This window comes from Pongo pygmaeus, chromosome 3 (assembly GCF_028885625.2).
Source record: "Pongo pygmaeus isolate AG05252 chromosome 3, NHGRI_mPonPyg2-v2.0_pri, whole genome shotgun sequence".
NCBI lineage: Eukaryota > Metazoa > Chordata > Mammalia > Primates > Hominidae > Pongo > Pongo pygmaeus.
The window spans coordinates 169,601,565-169,615,185 of NC_072376.2; positions in this window are offsets into that span (position 1 = coordinate 169,601,565).

A 13,621-nucleotide genomic window follows, 5' to 3' on the forward strand; every position below is an offset into this window, starting at 1 on the left:
AAAAGAGATCAAGAAATTTAAGAAAATTCCTAGTATAGAACTATTATAGTAGAAAGATCAAGACATTGCTATGGACTAATAATCAAATAATATGGAGCAGGTTGTAGTTAAACTGAGCTTTAGCAGATATGATGAGATTTGAAGAAGTAGAGATGCAGATAAGTATATTTCACAGATGGTCTTATAGTACAGACAAAAAAAAATGGCTTATTGGAAAAATGATTTAATTAGGAGTAAATAGTGGAAAGTATTACAGAAGAGAATTAAGCCTTGAAAATTATAGACAGTAAATCTTGGTTAAATTGAATGTAATTCATTGAATTTAATTGAAATGAATTAAAGGTTTGGGTAGTCATTGTTCCTGGAAGATTTTGGAGGTCAAACTATGCAATTTATTCTGTTGGAAGGTAATTTGCTCATTTAATACATATTTGGCTGGGACTGGTGGCTGGCACCTGTAATCCCACCACTTTGAGAGGCCAAAGTGTCTTTAGACTCAGCAACTTATTGGGGGCCACATGATGGAGGATGTGGTGATGGAGGCAAATAATTAAAAAAAGAGAAGCTTTGGGGGATAATTAGATATGATTTTGCCACCTTGATTTCAGGGATTCTCAGGGTCACTCATGAATGCTCTGATGAAGATTTTCAGCAAAGACTTAAAAATATGAAGCTGGACATCAAGGAAATGTTTACCTGTTGACTGTGAGCCAACCTTAGAGATACACTCAATTCCATCAGAATGAATAGCAACCATTACTAGAAGGAGAATAGAGACCAATGAGAAAATAAATAACATTAAAAAGGCATTAGGAGGAGAAAATGTATGAATAAAACAAGATGAAAAATAATTACAAAAGAATTAAAAGTTTTCCATGCCATGAAAGCCGTAAGTGGCATCTCATTAAAAATTGTCATCATAACACAACTGTGTATTATTTAGGACACCAAGAACTATATTTTTAATGAAAGCAATTATTTTACTTAATCACAAATTGTCGGCTGGGCGCAGTGGCTCACACCTGTAATCCAAGCACTTTGGGAGGCCAAGGCAGGTGGATCACGAGGTCAGGAGATCAAGACCATCCTGGCTAACACGGTGAAACCCCGTCTCTACTAAAAATATGAAAAATAGCCACGTGTGGTGGTGGGCACCTGTAGTCCCAGCTACTTGGGAGGCTGAGGCAGGAGAATGGCATGAACCTGGGAGGCGGAGCTTGCAGTGAGCCAAGATCACACCACTGCACTCCAGCCTGGGCAACAGAGCGAGACTCCAACTCAAAAAATAAATTAATTAATTAATTAATTAATTGTCAAAGACAAGAAGTCAGTCTTGACTTCTTGTCTTTCACCTTCCATATCTGCTCTTCCACCAAACTTTGTTAAATATACCTTTGAGATCCAGTAAATTTCATCTAATATGTTGGATACATGCATTCCAGTAAAGAGTAGCCTGGGAACATAAATTGTAATTAAAAATAGATTAAATATTTCAGTTTTTCTGAAATGTGGCATAAATGCAGTCTTTTAATTATAAGATTGGATAAATTTGTTTTCAAAAACTTATAAAAATGCTTTTCCATTAAACTAGTTCAGTTTTAAAAACAGCAGATTTTTTTAAAGTGAGAGTGTACATGTTTTTGTAAAAGCAAACTTTTATGTATGCACTTCCTATTCATACTAGCTTAGAAATGGCAGCTTTTTCAATTGAATTAAAATATAAGATTTCAAAATAAACTTACAATTTCTCTCAAAAATAGTTTAAAATATGGCAATATGGCTTTAAAAACAATAGGTGAATCATATTTAGAAAAAATAAATTTTAAAGTAATTTCCAAATATGTGATTTCATCTACACAAGCTTAAATAAGGTTAATCGTATGCATTTCGTTCCTTCCTTTTACATTGCCACTGCCAAAGTTGACCACAGTGCCTAACATAATGTGTGGTATAGAGTAAGTGCTCAATAATGCTTATTGAATCAATGAATATACTGTTTTCCTCTCCTATTCTCTATTTACTCTCACAGGCTGCTCTACTATGTATGCCGTTATTTGATGGACTCAAAATATATGTGATGTATTTGTTAATTTCTTTATTTAATGCTTCATTAGAATTTATTGGTTTAATTTCCTTTATCATGTTTTCTTTATAATATTCAGATACGGTATTATTCAAGGTTACCTAGAGAGGCAGGACTAGTAAGATAGATGTATATATGAAGGGGAGTTTATTAAGGAGGATTGATTTACATGATCACAAGGTGAAATCCCACAATAGGCCGTCTGCAAGCTGAGGCGTAAGGAAGCTAGTTCGAGTCCCAAAACTTCAAAAGTAGAGAAGCCAAAAGTTCAGTCTGTGGCCAAAGGTCCAAGAGCCCCTGGCAAATCACTGGTGTAAGTTCAAGAGTCCAAAAGCTGAAGAACTAGGAGTTCGATGTTCGAGGGCAGGAAGCCTTCAGCATGGGAGAAAGAGGAAAGCCGGAAGACTCAGCCAGTCTGCTCTTCGCATCTTCTGCCTGCTTTATTCTACCTGCGCTGGCAGCTGGTTAGATGGTGCCCACCCAGACTGAGAGTGGGTCTGCCTCTCCCGGTACAATGACTCAAATGTTTATCTCCTTTGACAACACCCTCACAGACAAACCCAAGAACAATACTTTGCATCTTTCAATTCAATCAAGTTGACGCTCGATATTAACTATCACAGGTATGTTGCTTCTCAATAGCTTTATGTGCTTTATGTGCTTTATGTTTTGTCACCTCAACAAACGAAAAATTTTTGAAGGCAAGGACCTGTTTTGCCTTTTGTATGTGTAGCGTCACACTGCACTTTGCGTGCACTTCATTTCCACTTGGTAAACACCAATCAGTTATAAAATTATTCAAACAAAAAAAATTGTTTTCAAACTTCCATAATCAAATTTGTATTTATCTTAAACAATTAGGTACATAGTTATTTGTAGAGCTGCATTTTAGGCTATGTACTTCTTAGACTTATTGGAACTGTACTCCCAGACTTGTAGATATTTCCTGATGAAAATATTACAGTAAACATTAATATATTCCCATGTTAGACTTGCCTTTTTAATATTCTTTATACCTTTAGATGTCTCTGTTGCACTGAACTAGAGGAGAAAATACTCTAGTAAAATTTTAGCATATGTATGAATTTCCCTTTTAGGTATTCATTTATTTAACCATAACTCACTTGTTCATTTAGTCAACAAACATGAATATCCACTCTGTGCCAAGTACTATTGTAGCGACTAAAGAACGAGATACAGCAATAAACAAAATTATGTTCCTGCTGTGCTAATGCTTATGTTCTAGTGAGTATATGGAAAATAATAAAGCAAAGAAAAATACATATGTAAAACATGGGGTTGATAATAACTGCCACACAAAAAAGAAAACAGAGAAAGAGAAGTAAAAATATCAAGGGAAAGGAAGGTATTGCAGCTTCATTAAGGGTGTTCAGTGAAGGCCTTAAATGAGATAGCATTTGTGCAGACACCTAAGGAGGTGAAGGAGTAAGACATGTGTATATCTGGAAAGGAGTATTTCAAACTGTGAGAACAGAAAAGACTTGAGGGAGGCACATGCTTAGCATGTGCAAGGAACAGAAACAAACAAAAAAAACCCTGAAGGGTAGGGATAAATGGGGTAGAGCAATCAAGGGGAGAGTACAGGATGATAAAACCAGAGAAGTACCAGCAGAAGGACCCTAGAGGTCATAGTACAGACTGGGATTTTACTTTGAATGAGATAGAATGTCTTGAAAAATATTGTAAAATATCTCTGCCTTTAGGGTGCCAAAAAGATCATAGGGAGCATGACTAGAAGCAGAAAAACAGGTTAAAAGATTTCAGTAGTTTAGGTACAGATAATGGTGGCCTAGAATGGGGTTGTTTATGCTAGCTTTTGCTTACACTTCCAAAACCAAACAAGCAAATCATGGAGAGCTGAAAAGAGTGAATTATATATGGATGAATTATATATGAGTTGCGACAGAAAGAGAGGAGTCAAGGATGACTCCAAAAGTTTATGGCTTGAGAAAATGGAAAAATGAATTTGCAATATTATGGATGAAATCAAATTGTAGGAAATTTTAAAGTTCAGAAATATTAAGTTTGTGAAGGCTATTAAGCATTCAAATGAGAATGTCAAAGAGGGAGTTGGATACAAGAAGCTTCTCCACTAAACTCTTCTTTCCAAATCAAGCTCATGTATCTTAATGCAAAATTATAATATGTGACTGATGAGACTAAGCTTTGTTCAATGAAAGCCCATATTTCAATAGCTGTTATTAGAATATTTTATGTTAAACTGTGTTTAGAATTGAAATGTCTTCACTTTTCCATTTTAGGAAAGGGTTTTCTAACAGAGGTTGGTTGCCTAAGCTTTTGAGGCAAACTCTTTTCTGAAAGCCAAAATATCAACTAAAAACATCTCATGAACTGGATCTTCATATTAATCCTCTTCACAGATATGAGAATTTACGTTGTGTTACTGAATGCCAGATGTAAGGCTGGCACACTTTCCCTGTCAACAATGATTATTGTCATTTAATTCGGTATTTATTCTGAGACTTGCTCTGTGAGCAGATCTCACAGGGAAAACTCTTAATATCACAGACCTACTGCTCTGGTGTTGTAAACTTCCTGAAAATTCACATAGGTCTGGGCCCTGTGTTTCCTTCCTAATCCCCTTATGCTAGGCTAAGAGAGTATTTTCCAGAAACTGTTTATAAGGTCTGTGACTTCTGTGCCTGTGTTTCTCAAACTTATGTTTCTTGGAGTGCCTTTGTTTTAATTGGAGACCATTTTAGGGCTTGAGCAACTTCTCTTAGAACTACTTGCTGCTGTGGTTTGTCTTACATTTGTAGCCTTGCTGTCAGCAAAGATGTCAGAGCTAGTGGTCCCAAGGCAATATGCTGCTGAAACATTCTCCCACTTTCTTGTTTACAAATCTTCTCCTTCCACTTGACACAGTGCAGTTATGTGTTTCTCATGGTTTTGTTCATGTTTCTTCTATGAATGACCTGGTTGCCGTAGCTGCTTTCAACAAAATAGGGCAGTCTACATGAGACACCCAACATCAGACTGGCTTGCTACTTTAATTCCCACTGCAGCCATCAAAATGAAAACATGTCTGTCGGCCAGAGGAAATCAACAAACATACAACAGGGAAGCAAAATATTTTCTCTTCTATTTTCTCTTTGGAAATAGAAAAGGAGGTTATAACTTGCTAATCTCTGTGGCTCTGTTGTAACAAGTGAATCACTCTCTGGAGAGACACAGACTCCTGTTGGAGAAACACTGTGATAATCAATGGTTTAAATGTCCTTAGCTGACTGAAATGAAGAACAATCAGCCATTCCAACTTGCTGTTTCCTCAAGGTTCCTTGCTTCTCAATCCTTAATGCTTTTGCAATTGAAGTTATCCCTAAGGGTGCATCCTTCCCTTTCACCTCTCTACTTCCTTCTTTTTGATCAAGCATCAACTGAAGTCTCATCTACTCTGGGACATTTGTCTTACTGCTCTGCTTCGATCTGACACGTTGTGTATTGAATAATCTGACCCTGAGAAAGTCTGCTACACATACGCCTTCATCTATACTTCCTGTGCACAGATCCTTGTCAGTCATGGTCAAATTCTGTACCATGTGGCTATAATATGCTTTTATTTCTTCAACCCAGCCATACAATTAGACCAGGGGTATGCACAAGGCTCAAAGGGCAGCCAAAACATCAGTTTTGCAAGGATCCTTGATGTTCCAATGAATGTGAAATTTTAAATGGGACTATCAGACTTTTCTTTACAATTTTTAATAAAAGAAATACAGAGAGGTGAGGTGATCGACAAAGCTCACTCAAGAGGTACTTTATGTTATAAAAAAAGAGCCAGAAGGGCCTTGATGGACCATGATAGGACAAAGTTTTGAAAAAGCAGAAATAAGGGAGGAAGCTTATTTGCAGATAGAGAAGAGAGTGGACCCGATGTACAGAAAGAACCAAAAACAGTCCGGGTGCAGTGGCTTATGCCTGTACTCCCAGTAATTTGGGAGGCCGAGGCTGGAGGATCACTTGAGTCTAGGACTTCAAGAACAGACGGGCCAACATGGCAAAACCCTATCTCTATGAAAACTGCAAAAATTAGCTCTCTGTGGTGTCGTGTGCCTGTAGTTTTAGCTACTCAGGAGGCTGAGGTGGGAGGATCACCTGAGCCTGGGGAGGTGAAGGCTGCAGTGAACCATGATTTTGTCACTGCACTCCAGCCTGGGTGACAAAGTGAGACTCTGTCTCAAAAATAATAATAATAATAATAAAAAGTTAAAACTAAACAGAGCTCACCGTGGAGAGATGGAGATAGATGGGGCAGCCAAGTCCAATACCAATTCCAGGAGATGTAATTGACAGTAAGTGGCAGTTCCTTGAGATAGCTAGGACAAGGCACTCTTCTTTACGTGCAAATGCCTATCAAGAATTCCATGAATATCTCCTTTGTACACTCATGCTGCTCCATCTCCAACTTAGTTGTCAGTGTCTTTCAGAAGACTGTTACCTTTGTGAGGAAGAGATCTCAATCATTCTGACTTAATCTATATATCTAACAGGCGCTCAATAAACATTTGGCCACTGTACCAGGGCTAGTGCAAAAATGTCATGGCAAGCTAGAACTTTCATATCTATCTGTCTTCATTGACAGACTTTTCAGACTTTTCAGAATAAGAAAATCATTGACTGAATGCTAAGAATATTCCTACTCTAAAGCATTGTTTTATGTCTAACTCATGCTAGAATTTAAGGCCTCCCTTTCTCTATCTATTAGACTTAATTAATTACCAAATCTGATTATTTCTCTGACTCTAAATACCTGTCTCATTTCCTTCCCACTACCGGACCTCACAGTACTTCCCTTAATTCAGGCCACTATTTTAATCCAGATCAATTACCACTATCTTCTCACATGTTTTCCGGCCTCAGTTGTGACCCCCTGAAGTTAATTTTTTCATTCTGCCACCAGAAGATTCTTAAACACAAGTCTGATCATTTCACTCCAGTACATAAAATCTTCCAAGGCCAATCCCCCTTGTTTGTAGGATAAAATACAAATTCCTTTAAATAGCAGACAAGGTCTTTCATGACCTGACACTGGTCCTCTTCAGCATCATTTCTTTTCCTTATTCTTTCTTTCCCTCTGCCTTTCTCTGTTCCAGCCCAACTAGCTCTTTTGGTTCCTTGAATATATCATGTTTTTCTCCACTCTGAGACCTCAAGCATGCTATTTCCTTGGCCTGGAACTCTTTCTGCCACAAACTCCAATGTCCTTAAAACACACATATTTCATCTGAGTCAGGCTGAGTCATCCTTCAGTATAAGCTCAGATGCTTCTTCCTCAAGTGTTTCAATTACTACCTTATTCATTCCCAAATTGAAGCTGGGTTTTGCTTCTGCACGCTTCTAAAAACCTTCTCGTATTTATAATATTATATTTGGCTGTAATACTCACTTTTTATATTATAAACTCATTATAAGCAGGAACTCTTTATAATGTCTAACCATGTTCTCTGTAGCATCTAATGCAAAGCAAAGGCACATAGTGTGCAATCATTAAATACTTTTTTAATTGAATGAAGTAGAACGCAGGGATTCATTTGTATAGAGAGCAAGATAGGTGTACATGCTGGCATATGACAGAATGATAAATAGACAAGGGTTAAGAATCCGGAGTTTTTGTGGGACAGGAAGCACAGTAAGATTTCTCTGTGTGTTTCCCTCCAGGAGTGATTCAGAGCAGGAGGATAGGAAAGGAGGATCCGATCTATTCTAAAAGACTGCCCCTATTTCAGGATTCCTTCACTCAGTCTATGGGCTAGTAAATAGATTGCATTTAAAGTAGGACTTTGTAATGTTTTGACAGATACAGAGAAATCCAAATGAAGAAAAAACAGAATGGTTTCTACTGGTATTGGAAAGGCTTATTTTCACAACTACATTTGTCCAAACCCTACAGATTAGTGATTAACTGAGAAATTAGTTTTGTCCTTCTTGTGTTCTAAAATAAGGTGAATAAACTGGAAACCATTATTCTCAGCAAACTATCGCAAGGACAAAAAACCAAACACCACATGTTCTCACTCGTAGGTGGGAATTGAACAATGAGAACACATGGACACAAGAAGGGGAATATCACACACTGGGGACTGTTGTGGGGTAGGGGGAGGGGGGAGGGCTAGCATTAGGAGATATACCTAATGCTAAATGACGAGTTAATGGGTGCAGCACACCAACATGGCACATGTATACATATGTAAAAAACCTGCACGTTGTGCACATGTACCCTAAAACTTAAAGTATAATAATAATAAAATTAAAAAAAATCACAAAGTTTTGTCTCAAGATTTTAATTGTTCTACTGTTCCCAAAGTATATACCATTGTATTTTAAAAATATCCCACTTTTATAAAATTGCAATAATAGCAACTAATCTTATAGACAGAGAAAGTATAGGTTGGTGCAAAAGTAATTGTGGCTTTTGCCATTAAAAGAATAACAAAAATCACAATTACTTTTGCAACAACCTAATAATAACTGTATATATATATATACAAATAATGTCAAGATACCACTAACCACGCTGTGAGTAGAAGAGCAAGTATTAATATTAATCTTTACTTTTTAGCCTGAGGCCTAAGATGACACTAATGTTATCATTATCATCATCAGCATCAGCATCCCCTTCCTTCTAAGAGCTGAGATTTCTTGAGCCTTTACTTTGTACTTTTCATGCATTATCTTATTTAATGACAACAATAACCCAGTAAGCCAGTACTGTTATTACTCCATTTTTTACATTTAAAAAATCAAGCTTAGACAAGTTAATAATATTCCCAATGTCACACAGCTAGTGGAGGGAAGTGTTGGAATTCAGATCTAGTATCATATTGTAACCTGACAGTGCTTTTAACAATTGCTGAGAATTTCCTCATAGCATAATTTTGTTGTTTTTAAATTACCTTGTAGATGCTCTAACATGCAACTCAAAGACTGAAATAATCTTTATAATAGTTGGTTACTGAAGCTACTTCCCTGTTTTTCAATTTTCTATACTACGACCTCATCTCCCTTCTACCTTCCCTCACTTCCCTTCCCACTCTTTCCTTAAGATTACAGGAAGAAAACCTATTCATGCGTTGCTAGATCAGTTTTAAGAATAACTCTAGATAAACCTAAGGTCCAATTTTATATCCAAATTTGAAGACCAGTAATCATAATCCTTCCATCAAAGGGATTTTGTGTTTGCAATATAGATAACAGTGTTCTAATCCAAGAAGTGTTTCTTGGAGACAAAGACTATTACTCTTGTCACACCAACTAATGACATTGTCCTCCTTATAGTCTTTGGAATATGAGGAGATAGTGATTGTTTATAAGCTCAGAAAAGAGCATTAAATTGCTGATCCACTAGGATTTTCATTTTCAAAGTCTTTGAAACAGCTTGGTACACATTTTTATACCATCTTATTTTCTAAACGAGATTAATGGTTCTTTGATTTTTTTTTTTTTTTTTTTTTTTTTTTTTGAGACAGAGTCTCTCTTTGTCACCCAGGTTGGAGTACAACGGCATGATTTTGGCTCACTGCAACCTCTACCTCCCAGGTTCAAGCGATTCTCCTGCCTCAGCCTCCTGAGTAGCTGGGATTACAGGCACATGCCACCACGACCAGCTAATTTTTGCATTTTTAGTAGAGACGGGGTTTCACCATGTCGGTCAGGGTGGTCTCGAACTCCTGACCTCGTGATCCACCTGCAGCAGCCTCCCAAAGTGCTGGGATTACAGATGTGAGCCACCACACCCAGCTCTTCGATGTTCTTTAGGATCATGCAGATTAAACAGTGAGAGTTTATTTGCACTTATGTCCATCAAGTTGCAATACTGACTAAAGTCAAACTAGAAAATTAAACACCTCTTATTGTCATATGTGACCAGAATATAAAGCCAATAAAAGCCAAACTGGTATTTGGGGTCATCACGAATTTATTCCATCTTTAGATGATAGGAAGGTTTCAGCTTTGATATTCTTTATATTTGGGACTGAGTTTCTACTACTCAGTTCTATGAGTAGCAGGAACTGGACAGCATGACTTTTACATTAGTAGGCAAATGATTTTATATGGCTATAAGTACTGTAGTTATATATATTTGATTATTCAATATTAAAGCATCAATAGTTAGATTTAATCAACCAATATTATCTGTGAAATACACTGAATCCAAATAGAGGACACCTCTACCTATAAAAGAGGCAGCAGAGCAGACTACAATAAGGGACCTCATCATTTTCACTTGTCACCTGTAAGTCTCTTTATTGTTATTATTGTGATCAAAACACATAACATGAAATCTACCCCCATAACAATCTTTTTCAGTGTACAGTACATATAGTTAACTATAGGTACATTTTAATAAATCAGATCTGTAGAACTTCTTCATCTTGCATGACTGAATCTTTATATCCATTGAAAAGCAATACCCCATTTCCCATTCCCTGCTGCCACTGGCAACCATCATTCTACTTTTTGCTTCTATGAGTTTGACTATGTTTGATACCTCATATAAGGGGAATCATACAGTATTTCTTTCCATGACTGGATTATTTCACTTAGCATAATGTCTCATGGTTCATCCATGTTGTAGCATATGACAGGATTTCCTTCTTCGTTGAGGTTGAATAATATCCCATTGTGCATATACAATAAAACATACACATTATATATATATATGTGTGTGTGTCTATACATATGTATTTTTAAAAAGTTTGACTTACAGTTCTGCATGACTGGGGAGGCCTCAGGAAACTTACAGTCATGGAGGAGGGCAGAGGAGGAGCAAGCACCTTCTGACATGGCAGTGAAGGAAGGGAGAGAGAGTGCAATGTAGAAATGTTCCCTGTTCACTGCATCCACACCAAAATCTATTATTTTTTGGTTTTTAGATTATGGCCATTCTTGCAGGAGTAAGGTGGTATCACATTGTGGTTTTGATTTGCATTTCCCTGATCATTAGTGATGTAGAGCATTTTTTATATGTTTGTTGGCCATTTGTTTAACTTCTTTTGAGAATTGTCTATTCATGTCCTTAGCCCACTTTTTGATGGGATTGTTTGTTTTTTTCTTGCTAATTCACTTAAGTTCATTGTAGATTCAGGATATTAGTCCTTTGTCAGATGTATAGATTGTGAAGATTTTGTCTCACTTTCTGGGTTGTGTGTTTACTCTACTGACTGTTGCTTTTGCTGTGCAAAAGCTCTTTAGTTTGATTACATCCCTGTTATTTATCTTTGTTTTCATTGCATTTGTTTTTGGGTTCTTTGTCATGATATTCTTGCCTAAGCCAATTTCTAGAAGGGTTTTTCTATGTTATCTTCTAGAATTTTCATAGTTTCAGGTCTTATGTTTCAGTCCTTAATCCATCTTGAGTTGATTTTTATATAAGGTGAGAGATGAGGATCCGGTTTCTTTCTCCTAAATGTGGCTTGCCAATTATTCCAGCACCATTTGTTGAATAAAGCGCCCTTTTCCCACTTTATGTTTTTGTTTGCTTTGTCAAAGATCAGTTGGCTGTAAGTATCTGGGTTTATTTCCAGTTTCTCTATTCTGTTCCATTGGTCTATGTGTCTATTTCAAAACCGCTACCATGCTGTTTTGGTGACTACAGCCTTATAGTACAGTTTGAAATCAGGTAATGTGATGCCTCCAGATTTGTTCTTTTTGCTTCGTCTTGTTTTGGGTCTGCAGGCTCTTTTTTGGTTCCATATGAATTTTAGGATTTTTTTTCTAATTCTGTGAAGAATGATGGTGGTATTTTGATGGGAATTGCGTTGAATTTGTAGATTGCTTTTGGCAGTATGGTCATTTTCACAATTTTGATTCTACCCATCCATGAGCATGGGATGTATTTCCATTTGTTTGTACTGTCTATGGTTTCTTTCAGCAGAGTTTTGTAGTTTTCCTTGTAGAGGTCTTTCACCTCCTTGATTAGGTATATTCCTAAGTTTTTATTTTTTATTTTTGCAGCTATTGTAAAAGGGGTTGGGTTCTTGATTTGATTATCAGATTGGTCACTGTATAGGAGAGCTACTGATTTGTGTACATTAATTTTGTGTCCGGGAACTTTGCTGTATTCTTTTGCCAGTTCTAAGAGCTTTTTGGAGGAGTCTTTAGAGTTTTCTAGGTATACAATCCTATCATCAGCAAACAGCGACAGTTTGACTTCTGTACCGATTTGGATGCCGTTTATTTATTTCTCTTGTTTGATTGCTCTGGCTAGGACTTCCAGTACTATGTTGAATAGAAGTGGTGAAAGTGGTCATCCGTGTCTTGTTCCAGTTCTCAGAGGGAATGCTTTCAACTTTTCCCCATTCAGTGTTATGTTGGCTGTGAGTTTGTCATAGATGGCTTTTATTACATTGAGGTATGTCCCTTGTATGCTAATTTTGCTGAGAGTTTTAATCATAAATGGATGCTGGATTTTGTCGAATGCTTTTTCTGCATTTATTGAGATGATCATGTGATTTTCATTTTTAATTCTGTTTATCTGTTTTATGACATTTATTGATTTGCAGATGTTAAACCATCTCTGTATCCCTGGTATGAAACCCACTATATCATGGTAGATTATCTTTTTGATATGCTAGTATTTTGTTGAGGAATTTTGCAACTATGTTCATCAGGGGTATTGGTCTGTAGTTTTCTTTTTTGGTTATGTCCTTTCCTGGTTTTGATATTAGGTGATACTGGCTTCAGAGAATGATTTAGGGAGGATACCCTCTTTCTCCATCTTGTGGAATAGTGTCAATAGGATTGGTGCCAATTCTTCTTTGAATATCTGGTAGAATTCAGCTGTGAATCCACTTCGTCCTGGACTTTTATTTTTCTTGTCCGTGGTTTAGAGGAGGCCATAAAATCTTTGCCTAGACCAATGTCCTGAAGTGTTTTACCTATGTTTTCTTTTGGTAGTTTTATAGTATTGAGTCTTGTGTTGAAGACTTTAATCCATTTTGATTTGATTTTTGCATATGGTGAGAGATATAGGCCCAGTTTTATTATTTGGGATGTGGCTATACAATATACCCAGCAATATTTATTGAAGAGAGTATGGTTTCACCAAGCATATAGTTGGTATATTTATCAAAAACAATTTGACTGTAAATACATGGATATATATCTGAACTCTCTATTCTCTTTCTTTGGTCTATGTGTCTGTTTACATAACCATAACATGCTGTTTTGTTACTATAGCCTTATAATACATTTTAACATCAGGTAATGTGATGTCTCCAGCTTTGCTCTTTTGCTCAGCTTGTTTTGGCTACGAAGGCTGTTTTTGGTTTCATACAGATTTTAGGATTTCTTTTTAATACTGTGAATAATCACATTGGTAGCTGGATAAAAATTGCATTGAATCTGTAAATTGCTTTGGACAGTATGGTCATTTTAATGATATAAATTTTTATAATCCATGAATATGGGGTGTCTTTCCAATTTTTGTGTGCTCTTTAATTTCTTTTTATTACTGGTTTATAGTTTTCTGGTAGAGATTTTCAATTCCTTGATTAA